Consider the following 14507-nt stretch of genomic DNA (forward strand, 5'->3'; position numbering starts at 1 on the left):
TTGCTGGGCCAATAATAGAAACAAATTACAGAATACATCAGTAGTAGTGGCTATAGTGAACAAAGCAGGAAGTCAGAATCAGCAAAGCTGCTTCCTTTGTCAACCTTTGGCAAGTATTTGTCACACACAGGACCCTATATTATACTTCTTTGGATACAGAATAAGACCAGTAAGTGGCATATTTGAAAATTCTAGCCCTGTAGATCTGCTATTGAAGTGGGCTCATGGATAGAGCAACCCAATGAATTTTAGTAAATCCATTTGAAAATTAAGCTGACAGATCCATAATATCATAAATATTTCAATGAAGTTTAACTAAAATGTGCTTTAGGCTATTGTATGATATTGAAACATTTTCACCATACAATAGCACTGCTAAAACAAAATAGCATTGGCATAGCAGTCATATTTCATAAATGAAAACACAGTTTAATGATATGACATTGTATGAACTTAAAACTGATTTTTCAACGATCTTGTTTAAAGCAAGCTTTAATGCCCTTTGGCTTTCGGTTGTCAGCAGTCTGCCGTGTTTCATGTGTCACTGTGCCACGCAGTGAGATTTGTGTTTGAAACTTCTTAAGGCGGAGAGAGGGAACTGAAAGAGAGAACATATACTCCAGTGACTCAGAGGAATGATCTGGTTGTTAGAGCTCAGAATAGGACATTTTACCGAACATGCAAAATGTTAGTGATATAGGAACTGACACTTTTACTTTTTGGAGCAATAAATTGATATTAACACCGGATCTATTAAGTTGTGTAATTCTATTGTGTTTTTGTGTCTTCATTTAAAACGAGGGGGTTAGGCTGTATTCATGGTAAATAAGAAAATATTTAAACAGAATCTTATTAATGGTTTTCAAGTCTTTCTTGAATATCAAGCTTTAAATGTTAATAGTCCATTAATACAGTAAAAAGGGCACCAATCTAGGATTCTAGTTGCACCCCTGCCATTGATTGGCTGTCTAAACTTGGGCAAATTACTTTTCTGGTCCTTAATTTCCTGGTTTAACGATTCTGTCTTATCATTCTGTGATTGTATTTTCTAATTCCATTGGCCTGCCTATGGTGAGAGCAAGGAGTGTTCTTAGTTAATATTTTCACAAGTTTGAAGTTCTAATTAAGATGTAAGTTGTACATATGCTCAAAAATGATTAGAGGTAAGAAGTAGCCACAGGACCTCAAATATAAAGTATGCCTGTAATCTCCCCTTCTGGGACATACATTGTCTCCAGAAGAAATAAAGATAGAAAGTTACACATTACAAACCATCATGGGTCATTGAGATATAGAAAGTTACATATTGTAAGCTATGATGGATCATTGTTTATAAAATCCAGCCTAAGAAATGTCGTGTTGCAAATTTGACTATTTCCACAGTACCCTACTAGGTGTCTGATACCTGGCTTGCCTATGATTTGCAAATTAATCCACATTTTAGTAATGAGCTTGTATTCTTAATCTGAATGTCGAAGCTTATAGAAATCATTTATTTTCTAAATATCCAGTAACAAACCTGTAAAGATTCTTCAGTCCAAGCAGAAATATGTTAAGGAAAGAAAGCCCATTCTTTTGGGTAACTCCTTCATAACTGTTATTCATAGTACATTTTTTAGTATATTGAAATTCTATGTATCTTAATTTAATCCAGAAACTATATATTAGTGATTATTGGAGACTTAGATAGACAGAGGTACAGAGATGGGCAATATTATGGCAAATCAGCTTCCTTCCAACATATACTCATGCAAATAAAGTAATGAAGCACCAATACACAAGTTTTTTTTTTTCTTTTGGTCTATCTATGTGTAAATGATGTATCATTCTGCAGATCCAGACAACAAAGCAGTCTGCTGCCATTGTTGATCAAAAGAAATAATTAAGTTGACATCCAAATCATTGAAGTATTAACTGGCCCCTGCATATGGTTAGCACCTCAATTCCATACTTCCTTGATGTGAAATCCCAAAGACCCCACCAGGAGAAATGGTGTCACTTGTGAAAGTGGATGACAGAACATTTCTTTTGAGATTATCTGGGACACATTGTAATTTGAGATGCTAAGAAAATTATTTTAAGATTAAATGATGGATTCGAATATTATTTATCAGCACTGCTACAGGCAATAGTTTTGTATAATATAATGTTCCAAATAACATCTCTGTAGATAACATTCTTTTGATCTAAGCAGTATGTTGTGAGATGTGCCAAGTAATTATAAAATATTTACTGACTATAGAAGATACTTTTTTTCCCTTAGAAAAAAATTGATCTTGCATCCTCCCACTTCTATGAATGCTGCCTAAGGCAGTCACCTCAACTATTGCCTCAGAATTGGGAAAGTGTGAGCAGTATAACACATCGTTCACCTTAACAGTAGTCCTCACAGCCACCCCCATGCAATGGAGTTTTCCTTAGAGCGCACAGTTTTTCAGACAGATCTGTTGTAAGTATTAATGATAACAGATTACCTATATTTTTTCTTTTCTACTATCATGAAAGGTCTTGAAATATATTTTTTTCTCATATGGCTTTTATTTTTAAACTATCAGCTGCCTTGCTATCTAAAGTTTTAATAAACTATGTCAAAAAGTCTTTAATTCGCTTGTTTTACTGTAAGTTTGATTTTTTTCCCCCTCAGAATCAACTCACTGCATTAGCTGAGTAGATATTGTGCAGACCAGAAGTCATAAACTAGTGCTATCAGACCAGGTATATCCCATAGCCATGTTCATTTTACACTGAATAGTATTATTAAAAACATTGAATTGGATGCCAGCACTTTAAAAAATGAGGCAGATTTCACAGGAAAATTCTTGACTTCTATCTTTTCTTTATTATGCTCCAGTCTTCTTATTTCAAAGCTTAAAACTGACTCATGGTGCTAATTTCCATTGCAGCCTGGTCTCTGTAGGCTTTTGAGCTTTGGATCTTCAATCTAGACAGACAGAGCTATCATCTCATAAATGAACATTTGGGATAAATTATTGACTTAACATTTCATAAAATTTTATATATTGAGTTCAACAATGTTCTGAATATCCTTGGGACATTATACTTTACCTTTGTATCTGTTCAAACCCTATCTATCTATAAAAGCATCTCAAAATGAATCTCTTCCATTAACCTCTTCCTAATCCTAAACCTAGTAATCAGTAATTGAGAAATTTGGGTAAGGGCTAAAATGTAGAGATTAAGAAATACAAAGTACACTGTTAAAGTGTTTATGGTTCAGCAGGAAAGACAGTCATCAGAAATAATAATTACAATTATCAGCACTATTTTAATAACCTCTATCTATTTGGAATATTCTAAGTGCTAGGCATAGTAATGTTGTGCATGTCTATACCTGATATCTCTACTTTCTCACTTCCCATTTTCCCTTCACACCACTTCAGTCACTCCAGGTGCTTCACTGCTCTACTGAAACAGCTCTGTTGAAGACCATCAACATTATCCATCTTCCTAAATCCACTAGTCAGACTTCATGACGAGGGGCAAGTTATTAATATTTTCTTCCACAGTTTTCTCATCTGTAAAATTGTGACTAGAACATTATTTACCATGTGGGTATTGTACACACTAAATGGGATAATCTGTATGAACTCTTAAAACAATGTTTTGCAGATAATACAGGTATAACACATGTTAGCTGCTATTATTTTTATTACACAATTGCTGCTTATTTTTGCAGTGGCGTTTGACACAGTTGGGCATTCCATTCTTCTTGAAGCGCTATCTTTTCTTGGCTTGCCGTTCATGACATTACAGTCTCCTGGTTCCCCTGTAATGGGACTGGCCTTGGTTTTCTCTGCTGGCTCCTTCTCTTGTCAGTCCTGCAAATGTTGAAGTGCTTGAGGGCTCAGTGCTGGGACCCCTACTCATTCCTGTCTACTCTTTCTCCATAGTAATCATAGATTTAAGTGCCATCTGTGCTCTTATGAATATTCAACTTCTATCTCCATCCTTGACTTTCTCTAAGCTTTAGACTTGTATAGCCAAGTGCCTTCTCAACATATCTATCAGGCATCCTTCATTGGAACTCCTAGTTTCCTTCACACATCTGTTCCTTCTATTTTGACTCTTTATCCAGAGGTTCTGTTCTCCATAAAATAGCACAATGATTGTTTCTAAGTTTCAAATCACTCAGTCCATCTCTGTTGGTTGACAGATAGCTGTGAGCACCGTCATCCCTTTGGTTGTGTGATGGCTGATTACTCTCACTGCAGACTTGGAGAGCCAGAGCTCAACAGCAATCACAGTTTCCAACTATTCCCTGGGTTTATCACTTGCTACTCAAATTCTAGAATAAAAAAGGGCGATAATCACCAAAGATTTTTCACCATCAGGGGGCTCCAGTCAGGGATTTTATTTTGCCCTAGAAGATAGTTACCCTAAAGCTATATCTTAGTTTGTATTTGTGTGCCATAAAACCAGCCAGTATAAAAAGTAAAAATGTTGGACTATAAAACCAGTTGTTTTGTCCATGTTCATTGGACTAATTAGTTGAAATAATTTTATTTTCTGATTGCCTTCTTGGATTAGTGCTGTGTGACTACAACCTATCAGAAGAAAAACCATCTCAAACTTGTCCTCAGAGCTCCATTCAAATCTCTGCTCAGATGCCACCCTATTAGGAAAGGTCCTGATCTGATCTGAAATGGCACTTCATCACTCTATACTCAGGAGAGGAGAAGGGCTAAATATAGCCTATAACCTACTTTATTTGTCTTCTCATGTATTACATATTTACTTGTTGAGTTGTGGTGGTGGTGGTGGTTGATATCTGTCTCCCTCTTCAGGAGTGTAAACTTTGCAAGAAGAGGGGCTTCATATTTTGTGCTCCTATTGTATTCCCAGCACTTAAAACATTGGCTAATATATATTATGCTAATAATATTAGGCATACAATAAATAGAAATTTATAAGTGAATGAATCCTATTAATGTATAAAATGTATAAAAGTGTATATTTTTTATACTTTCAGAGGACTCATCCTGCATTATTTCAACAACAAAAAAAACTAACACCATAGTTATATTTAAGGATGTAAAGAACTTGCCAATTATAAAGTTGCTTGTAGCTGCAGCTTACTTTATAAGAATTTTTAAAACATATAACAATGGAGTAGGTTAACTTTTATGAAGATAATTCTTCATATAAGCAAGATAAGCTTTGTGCATATACCATCTATGAAATTCTTTTACAAAGAAAAGATAAAACTAGTATACGTTAAATCTGTCTTTGAGTTTACCTACATTAATAATGAGACATTCAGAGCCTTCTTTTACTCTTTGTTGATGATTCAAATATTTTGGGGATACTATCTCTTTGTGTATATGCTGAAATTGATTGTGTTATAACTGGCATATAATACATATTGGAATTGGATCAAAAGTCATCACATCTGTGATTTACACCATCCCTCCATTGGCATTGCTGGCCAGAGAGGTGCACTGGCATGACTTGGGATCTGATGTCACCTTCTTGTGTTAAGTGGTAGGGGAAAGAAAAGAAAACATGTGAAACCAAAGTAGTCTATGAAGAATTGAAGTGATCATAGAAAACTTGAATTTGGGATGCTGACCCAGACCACTGATAATAGAAAAGGAGAGGAAAAGAAAAAAGCAAAACTCCCAAATTATTCAAAACATGCCATAACCTCTTTTCCCATAGTCGTCGTGCTAAATGGGAGAGTTCCCCATACACCCAGCTCTCCTAGAATTAACACATTCTTCCCAAAATCTTCCCTTTTATGAAGTTTGTTTAAACTGAACAGTATCTGTTTACAAATGTGTAAGGTGTGGGTAAACTGGCAGTAAGATTTTTATAGGTTGGCAAACTTCAGACACCATAGGCAGACTGGTCTGTGGGAGCAGTAATACTCCTGATTATTACCATGCAAGTTACTTATGGGGATAGCTCTTTTTGCCAAGTGAACCAGAGAACTGAAGATGTTGTTTTGAATTGTCTTGTCTTTACCTCTCTCTCTCTTTCATATGTTTAGACAGTGTCAATGTCTGTAACGTGGGTGGGATTAGCAGTGCAGAAAAGAGAGAGAAGAGGAGCAAAATACAACCCAAAATTAAAAACTAAAGTAAGATTAAAGAGCACAAAATAACCATGAGAGTTCAGTTTTCACAGTTTTAAGGAGGTATTGAGAATTTTTAGAAATGATTATATTTTATCATGATAATTACTAATTTCAATGCTGGCCGAAGTGGATACTCATTGGAAGGCCAGTTTTGGAGCAAACGGTCAAAAGTCAGAGTTGGGTCTAAAGCAAGAACACAGATGAATGAGTTTAACTAAGGTGTTTTGGATGAGAGAAAGCAAGTTCTTACCGGTAGGAAACAAACAAAAAACCTTATTATCTCTTTGAAAAAAATGGGAAAGGACGACTTCCTGGAGGACTTGAAAGGAGCAGCACCATTGATTTGACTGACATAATTTTCTGGTAAAAAGCCCTGAAAACCCGTACACAGAGTAGCTAAAGGAAACATTTTTCAAGCTCACCTATTGAATTAATCTTAAAAGTATTTTACCAGCTTTTATTCTGTCTAATACATTCCTAATAGATTTTCTTTTGCACTTCCAAACAGGAGCCCTCTTTCCAGAATTTGCCATATTGAGTTTGTTATCTAAGCTTAGCACCATTCAGTCTCAGAGCCATGTTGACCTAAAGTGCTTAATTGCAACTGAATATTTACTGGAGAAAGTCTGAAACTTCACTTTCAGAATATTTTTCAATATATTTCCCATTTATTCTGAGTACAGCACCATAGAACGTACTAGGCCAAGAGCTTTCTTTATCTTCACCATAATCCAACCCTCTTGTTATCTTTAAAGCAAAACTCCTATTGAGGCAGGCAAGACTAAGGGTGCTGACTTCTGAATGGACTCAGCCATCCACCATTGCTCAGAAAAGGATGCCTGCAGAATTGACCACCAAATGCTCCCCAACTTGATTTATTTTTACAGCTCTTACAGATCTTTTCTAGCAATACTTTTATGAAACAAGAATTACTCTAATGGAAGATAATTTTTAAATTTCTTGGCAATATTAAATTCTTCTCCAAAAAGTCATTAATAGCTTTTTGGAGAAGCAGGGTGATGCAGACAAGATAAAATATTTAACTATCAAATTATGAACACAGAAAGGGAAAGCTGTGGACATTATCAGAAATCATAAGCACTGGTTGACTGAGGACTAAATTGTCAACACATCTTATGACGCTTCACTGGTTTTAGAAGTGTTTACACTTGTTCTACCTTTGGCCACTGCCAATATTTTTTTTTTTTTTTTTTTTTTTAAGATGGAGTCTCACTCTGTCACCCAGGCTGAAGTTCAGTGGTGCGATCTCAGCTCACTGCAACCACCGCCTCCCAGGTTCAAGCAATTCTCCTGCCTCAGCCTCTTGAGTAGCCAGGATTACAGGCATGAACCACCATGCCCAGCTAATTTTTTTTTGTATTTTTAGTAGAGATGGGGTTTCACCACGTTGGTCAGGCTGGTCTCGAACTCCTGACCTCAATGATCTGCCTGCCTTGGCCTCCCAAAGTGCTGGGATCACAGGCGTGAGCCACTGCACCTGGCCCAATAAAAATTTATACTTGGGGTGGGAGTGGGTGATTGCAGTGCTTGCGAAATGTCTGTGTGAGTTTACCATAAGGAGAATGGCTTCGAAAGCTATGAATGCAAATGCAGAAGTGACTTCTGAGTAAATTGTGTCAGCCTGAATGCCCTTTCCTGGTGAACAGTTTTCTGTACCTTTTCTGAAATCACAGAATATTAAGTTGAAAGAAAGCATAGAGATGATCTCTTTTGACCCCTCTTTTTACAGGTATCTGAGGTTTAGTGCAAAGAAATGATTTGGTATAAATTAAATTTCCTGAGGATAAATCAGGAAAGACAATCACAAGCTCAAAAAGCATCACCACAGACCTAGTAAAAATGTGGGAGCTGTTCTAAGTGAACCAGCAGGTTGGGTAAAGAAAGAGAAGGCCTCCTTGATTTAGCCTTCCGGGTCACTCATGGGTAAGACCCAGGGTTTCTGCCAAACTCCTCTCTTTCTCAGTCATCCAGATCAGAAAGCAGTTCTTTCCTGGAGTGAAGGGAGCAAGAGAGAACTATTTTATTATTACCCTGTACCTCTTCCTTCTCCTAGTGCCTACCCACCTCAGATTCTCTTTGTCCAACTCACCAGTGTAGTTGCTTACACAGCTGAAACTCCCTTTTTGTGAGTTGCTGTCTTTTGCTCTGTTTCCCCACACCTGCCATCACAGGCTCTTCTAATGATCCTTGTAGCCACAGCAGTGGAAAATCAGATACTTGTAAAAATGCATCTAGCAAACAAAGCTGAATTGGCACAGTTCTGAAAACATTTATTCCCTGAGGGTAAGGACCCACTCCCCCTTGTGAGAAGAAAAAGAAATAAAAAATGACAAGAAGAGAAAGTAATGGCCCGACAAATGATTGGTCAGCAATCATTTGTCAGTGAAATGCACCATTTTTGTGACAATAAATTTTGAAAGTGGGTGTATATTATTAAAAAATTTGTATAGGGCTTTTTTATTTGCAGCATTTATAAGATTTTAATCTAAATGTATTTTTTTTTCTTCTCTCGAAAAAGTTCTCTTGCTGTGCTGCTGGATCCTCAGAAGTGTTCTGGAGATTGCCTCTTTGAAAGCGTAAGTGTAAAGTTTATTTGGCTTACTATAGTTTCTTATTGTGGTTGCTTTTGATCCTCAGTGGTCTCATCTCACCTTCCATACTAGAAAATTGCCTTTATTAGAACAGAGAAATCACCTGCAAGAAAAGCTGGCTTAAAAATTAGACATGAACCTTCTCAACTATATTTAATGTACATCTCAGAAAGGAACTGGCCATGTTCCGCATGAAGGTACCCACACAGCTTACACAATGAGGCTAGTAGGGACCCCAGATGCGTGTATGCACCAATTTTCCTGAAAATTCAACTTGGCTATTTACATTTGAGTTTATACTTGACTTGGCTTATATTTCGTACAGCACCAAGCTGAGCATGAACAGGAAAGGGAAGCACTGAGGGGTGTACTTCACTCGAAGCAGCAGTGTACGTGCTGTGTTGTACCTTATAACGGCATTCCTCTCATCCCATAAGACTTTGTTTCTTCATCATTCTGTAGAAATACACAAATGCAAGAGGAAAGGCAGTATCCTTACATGAAATAATGATGCAATATGCTGACTAATTTTTCCAAAGTATCCTTAACATTTGAAACCTTCGAAAGAGTACTAGAGGTGGTCAAACAATGACTTTCCAAGCTGTGTTTTCTGACCGGGATTCTCTCTCTACTTCCTGTTCTGAATGTCTTCCCTAGAGGAAATCATTATAATATGTGTCTGGGCACTCAAACCCAGAATGTCCAAGTAGACTCGTTGTTCATGCCACAGATCTAGTCCTTCCCAATCATTCCATTTTTCGTAGTGTTTCTGCTCTCCTCTTATTTTTCTTTCTTTGAATTTTTTTTTATTTTTTAAATTTTGTGGGTACATAGTGGTTGTATGTATTTATGGGGTACATGAGAGATTTTGATTCAGGCATGCAATGTGAAATGAGCACATCATGGAGAATGGGGTTTCCATCTCCTCAAGCATTTATCCTTTGAGCTACAAACAACCTAATTATGCTCTTTAAGTTATTCTAAAATGTACAATTATCTACTCTCCTTTTAGTTTCTCATCTTACAAACCTTTGAATCATGATGAATTTTTCAACTCTAACTCATCCTTTTAATTAATCTGCCACTAAATTTTATGCTTATATAATCTTTTCTTTCAATTTCAGTGTAATCATACTAGCCTCATGATAATCTTACCTGCATTACTATGAAAACCTCCTAAACAGTCATCTCCCTATTATGATATCTCGAATTTTCAGTTCATTATAAATACCATTAAATTTATCTTCTAAAATTTCTGCTCTTGTCATGTGATAGCCTTGCTCAAAGCATGAAGGATAATGTCCAAACTCTGCATACAGGCATTTAAGAACTTCGTTGATCTGGTCCCAAGATTCATATCCAAACTCGATTTTTTTTTCTGTACAACATGAACTATTACACTAAACAAAGTCCTTACTGTCTCATGTATCCTCCTTTCTATGTCCATCTCATTATGCTCCTTACTTACAAGAAATGTCTCTACTCATCCCATCTCTGTCCAATTCCTACCCATTTCTTAGGATACAATATAAATCCAATTTGCCATGTGAAGTATTCTTACTCATCTTTGCCCCACACTAATGTATAGATTTCTTTTGTGTTCAGATAAAATTAAGTACAATAACACTAAATTATTTTCTACTTCATGTGTATTTGTTGTTCAAGCTAAGTGGGTGCTTTTAGTGGAATTTTGTTTAGCCATCAAAGGCCATAGGTGCTCTATAAATGCCTTTAATTACCTTATCTTTATTTTTCCATATGCCACCAACTCATCCTCTTTTATGGGAACTATTTCATCTGGTAACCCCCGTTTAATTGCTTTGCCTCATGCTTCGGTTTTTCTTCCATTAGATTGACTACTACTGGACGTGTTCCCTGGATTTCAATTTGGTTTTCCCATTTATTATTCTTTTTAACCCCCATTAACCCACCTCCCTGCCTGAGTCACACTCAGAATGTTCTTTCTAGGTCAATTGCATTGGCTTCTGCCTGCCTTCACGACAGGCAGAGGAGATGACAGTAGATTTTGTGGCCTTTCACTTGCTCAAACTATATAGTGTCATGCTGTGACCATAGTAAAAGCAAATAATGTTTTTTTGATTGACTCACTGGGCCTGTAGAAAAGATTTTTGTTTTTGTCAACACAGCTTTACCACCCCTACCTTATCCACAGATAATCCCTTACTTTTCATTTTTTTAAATGTTTGATTTACTTTTTAATATTAGTCAATTTTTCAAAGATAAACCTTGGCATTTTTCATTTGCATTCATTCTAATTCATGCATAATAAATGTAACACAGAATTTCCTTCTTCTCTTGTTTTTATTTTTATCGAGGCTAAATTCATATAACATAAAATTAACCATTTTAAAGTGTATAATTTAGTAGCATTTAGTACATTCACAATGGTGTGCAATCATCACTACCTTAAAGTTTTAAAACATTTTTGTCACCTCCAAAGGAAACCCAATATCCATTAAATAGTCTCTTCACATTTGCCTCCTTCCCCTAGCCCCTGACAAACACTAATCTGGTTTCTGTCTCTAAGAATTTACAAATTCTAGATATTTCATATAAATTGAATTATACAATACTGACCTTTGTGTCTGGACTCTTTTACTTAACATCATGTTTTCAAGGGCCATCCACACCAGTGGATATGTGTCAGTAATTTTTTTCCTTTTTAATGACTGAATAGTATTCCATTATATGGATATGCTACACTAGTGTGGTTTTCTTAATTTGATTTTTGATTGATTATTGCTCTTGTACTGAAATACAATTGTTTTTGTATGTTGATCTTGTATCCTACAACTTTACCAAATTTGTTTATTAGCTTCAATCGTCTTTTTTGTTTTGTTTTCTGTGGATTCTTTAGGATTTTCTATAGATAAGATCATTTCATCAGCAAATATTCTTGCCTCTTCCTTTTTAATTTGAATGTCCTTTATTTCTTTACTTGCCTAATTGATCTTGCTAGAATTTACAATACAGTGTTGAATAGAGGTAATGAATGTGTGCATCCTTGTCTTTTTCCTGACCTTAGGGGGAAAGCTTTAGTTTTTTCACCACTGTATATGATGTTAACACTAGCTTTTTCATAAATGCCCTTTATGTGCTTGAGGAAGTTCCCTTCTGTATCTACTCTATTGAGTGATATTATCATGAAATAGTATTAGATTTGTTTGAATACTTTTTCTGCACCAATTGAGATGACTATGTTTTTTCCTCTCTTCATTCTACTAATGTGATATATTGCATTGATTGGTTTTGTTTTGTTGAACCACCCTTGCATTTCAGGGACAAATGAAATGCAAGAATGGTTCAACAAAAGAAACCACTTGGTCATGATATATGTATATGATATATATATATATCTTATGTATATGATATATCTATCATGAGAATATATATCAGAAAACCACTTGGTCACGTTATATATACATAATCCCTCTGATATGCTGCTGGATTCTTTTTGCAAGCATTTTGTTGAGAATTTTTACATCTTTATGCATATGGCATATTGGTCTATAGTTTTCCTTTTTTGTGATGTCTTTATCTGGCTCTGATATCAAGATAATGTTGACCTCATAGAATGAGTTGGAAAGTATTCCTTCATTTTTTGGAAAAGTTTGAGAAGGATTGGTATTAACTCTTCTTTAAGTGTGTTTGGTAGAATTCATCAGTGAAGACATCTGGTCAGGGACTTTTCTTTGCTTGGAGGTTTTTGCTGATTCAATCTCTTATTGTAGGTCTGCTCAGATTTTCTATTTCTCTTTAAACAAATTTGGTAGCTTCTGTGCTTCCAGGATCCCTTACTATTATTCTTCATCACTTTTACTTTTTTCTTCCATCTTCAAAGATTAAATCGAGCTGAAGTTCAAAGAAGAGATGCTCCCTCTCTGAAAGTAAATCTAAATGGAAATATGCTAACAGAAGTAAGCCAATTTCTTCACTGAAACAAACCAGACAAAAGAATATCTCTTTCTTTCATGTAATAAATGCTCCTTAATTATATGTTCCCCATGCTTTAAAACAAAATTTAAAACAAGTCCAACGATTTGACCTTTCAAAGCCTTTTCTAAACCTAGTTTTTTCTAGAAAGATAAATTGTCCTGAAATTCTAGGTGAAAAAAGCATTCAGTAGTTATGCAATGAACTTTTGTTAGGGAACTCAGAATACAATTGCTCCAGTCCTTCTCATGTTGCCTCCCCTAGAAATTCTGCAGCACCTTTGTATGCATATCCCGATATATTCCTGGAAGAGCAGAAAGGATATGTGTGTGTGTGTGTGTGTGTGTGTGTGTGTGTGTGTGAGAGAGAGAGAGAGAGAGAGAGAAAGAGAGAGAGAGAGAGAGAAGTAGACACTTTATTTGTGATTATTAGTCACTCTAAGAATAGGTAGTTTAGTCCAGACAGTACTACTCATACCCCAAAAACTGTCTTCCAATAACTTACATCTTCATTACTTTCTCTATATATTCATTACCTCTTATAACCTGAATCACTGAATTATCTTTTAACCTGTGCAGTCAACATAGTTATGTTTCTTCATTCAGAGAAAAAAAGAGATAAATGCTGAGTTAACCACACACAGCCAGCTGCTTCCTTTCCAAGTTCATTCGTTCAGTAAACTCTTATTGAACACCTACTATGTGCCATGTGTTCATTATGTTGGACTTTGAATACATAATGTTTAACAAAACAGACATGTTCTGTCAAAGATTCAGCCCATGACTCCTTTTATCAAAGACTCAGTTCATGAGAATCTTACTTTTCCACGTGCTGAGTTCAATAGTGTAGTTGAACAACAGTTGAAGGCTCACATACCCTTGGAAGTTAAATAGTAATTCAACAACGACCCTAGAGTTCTGCTCCCCGGGAAACATTTAATGGTGTTACCCAGGAAGTATCATGACACCTTACAAAGGGGCATCTGTTTGCAACTCCAACCCTGACAAAGAAGCAATTCTTCCTGCCAAAGGGAATAGAAAAATCCCTTCTCTTTGCCCCAGCACACCCCACACGACTGATCAAGCAGAGAATTCTGAATGCTTACAATAGACAGAAGGCTGCAGGGTCAACCAAACTCACAAGAGCCACCCCAGGGGTTAACAAGGAAAACAGGAAGCCAACATTTTGCTGAACATATTGGGGGGAAGCAAAACCTTGAAGCCACTGACAGAGGCTGTACCCAGCACAATCTCAACAGTCAAGAGTGAGATAATCTAAGACAGCTAAGAGCACAAAAAGGAGAAAGCAGCCAATCTCAGGACCGACAGCCTGGGAAAAGAGTGGTCCTGGCTAAAGAAAAGATGACCAGCAGAGCCAAAGCCAGACAAGCTTGTTCTTGTTTTAGTGGTGTGGAATTGTGGCCAGCCCTAGGATTGAATTCTAGCTCTGCCACTATCCCACTGTGACATTATGTAGCTTACTGACCCTCTCTGAAACTTAGATGTTTCATCAGTAAAACAAGCTTACAACATTGTGAGAATTAGAAAACGTGAATGTAACGTAGACATTCAATAAATAGCAGCTAGTTTTATTCTGAAGTATGTGTTCATTCATCACAGATGAATTCCTCATTAGTCTTCTTAAAGTTCCAACATTATCTTTTGTTGTTAAGAGTCTGGTGTGAAATCAGGATGCCTACCTTACAGATTCCTTTTAAATGATTTATTTCTGCTTAAATGTGGTACACCTTATGATGCCCTTACTACATATTAATGATATATTTATCTGTATGCCTCACGTCTCCCACTTCCTGCATCCTGTATAATAGATGCTCTTTCAGGCCA

General features: G+C 36.2%; 1 protein-coding gene across 6 annotated transcripts in view; it reads left to right on the forward strand.

Annotated features, from left to right (window-relative positions):
• Positions 1–14507, forward strand: part of B3GALT1 (beta-1,3-galactosyltransferase 1) — a 554365-nt gene that overhangs the window by 343211 nt on the left and 196647 nt on the right. For all 6 annotated transcript variants that reach the window (XR_012094209.1, XM_073019780.1, XM_007965251.3 and 3 more), the window contains one exon: positions 8637–8694. The gene's annotated coding sequence lies outside the window, so the exon portion shown is untranslated. The remainder of the gene's footprint in view (positions 1–8636; positions 8695–14507) is intronic.

Source organism: Chlorocebus sabaeus, chromosome 10 (assembly GCF_047675955.1).
Source record: "Chlorocebus sabaeus isolate Y175 chromosome 10, mChlSab1.0.hap1, whole genome shotgun sequence".
Lineage (NCBI taxonomy): Eukaryota > Metazoa > Chordata > Mammalia > Primates > Cercopithecidae > Chlorocebus > Chlorocebus sabaeus.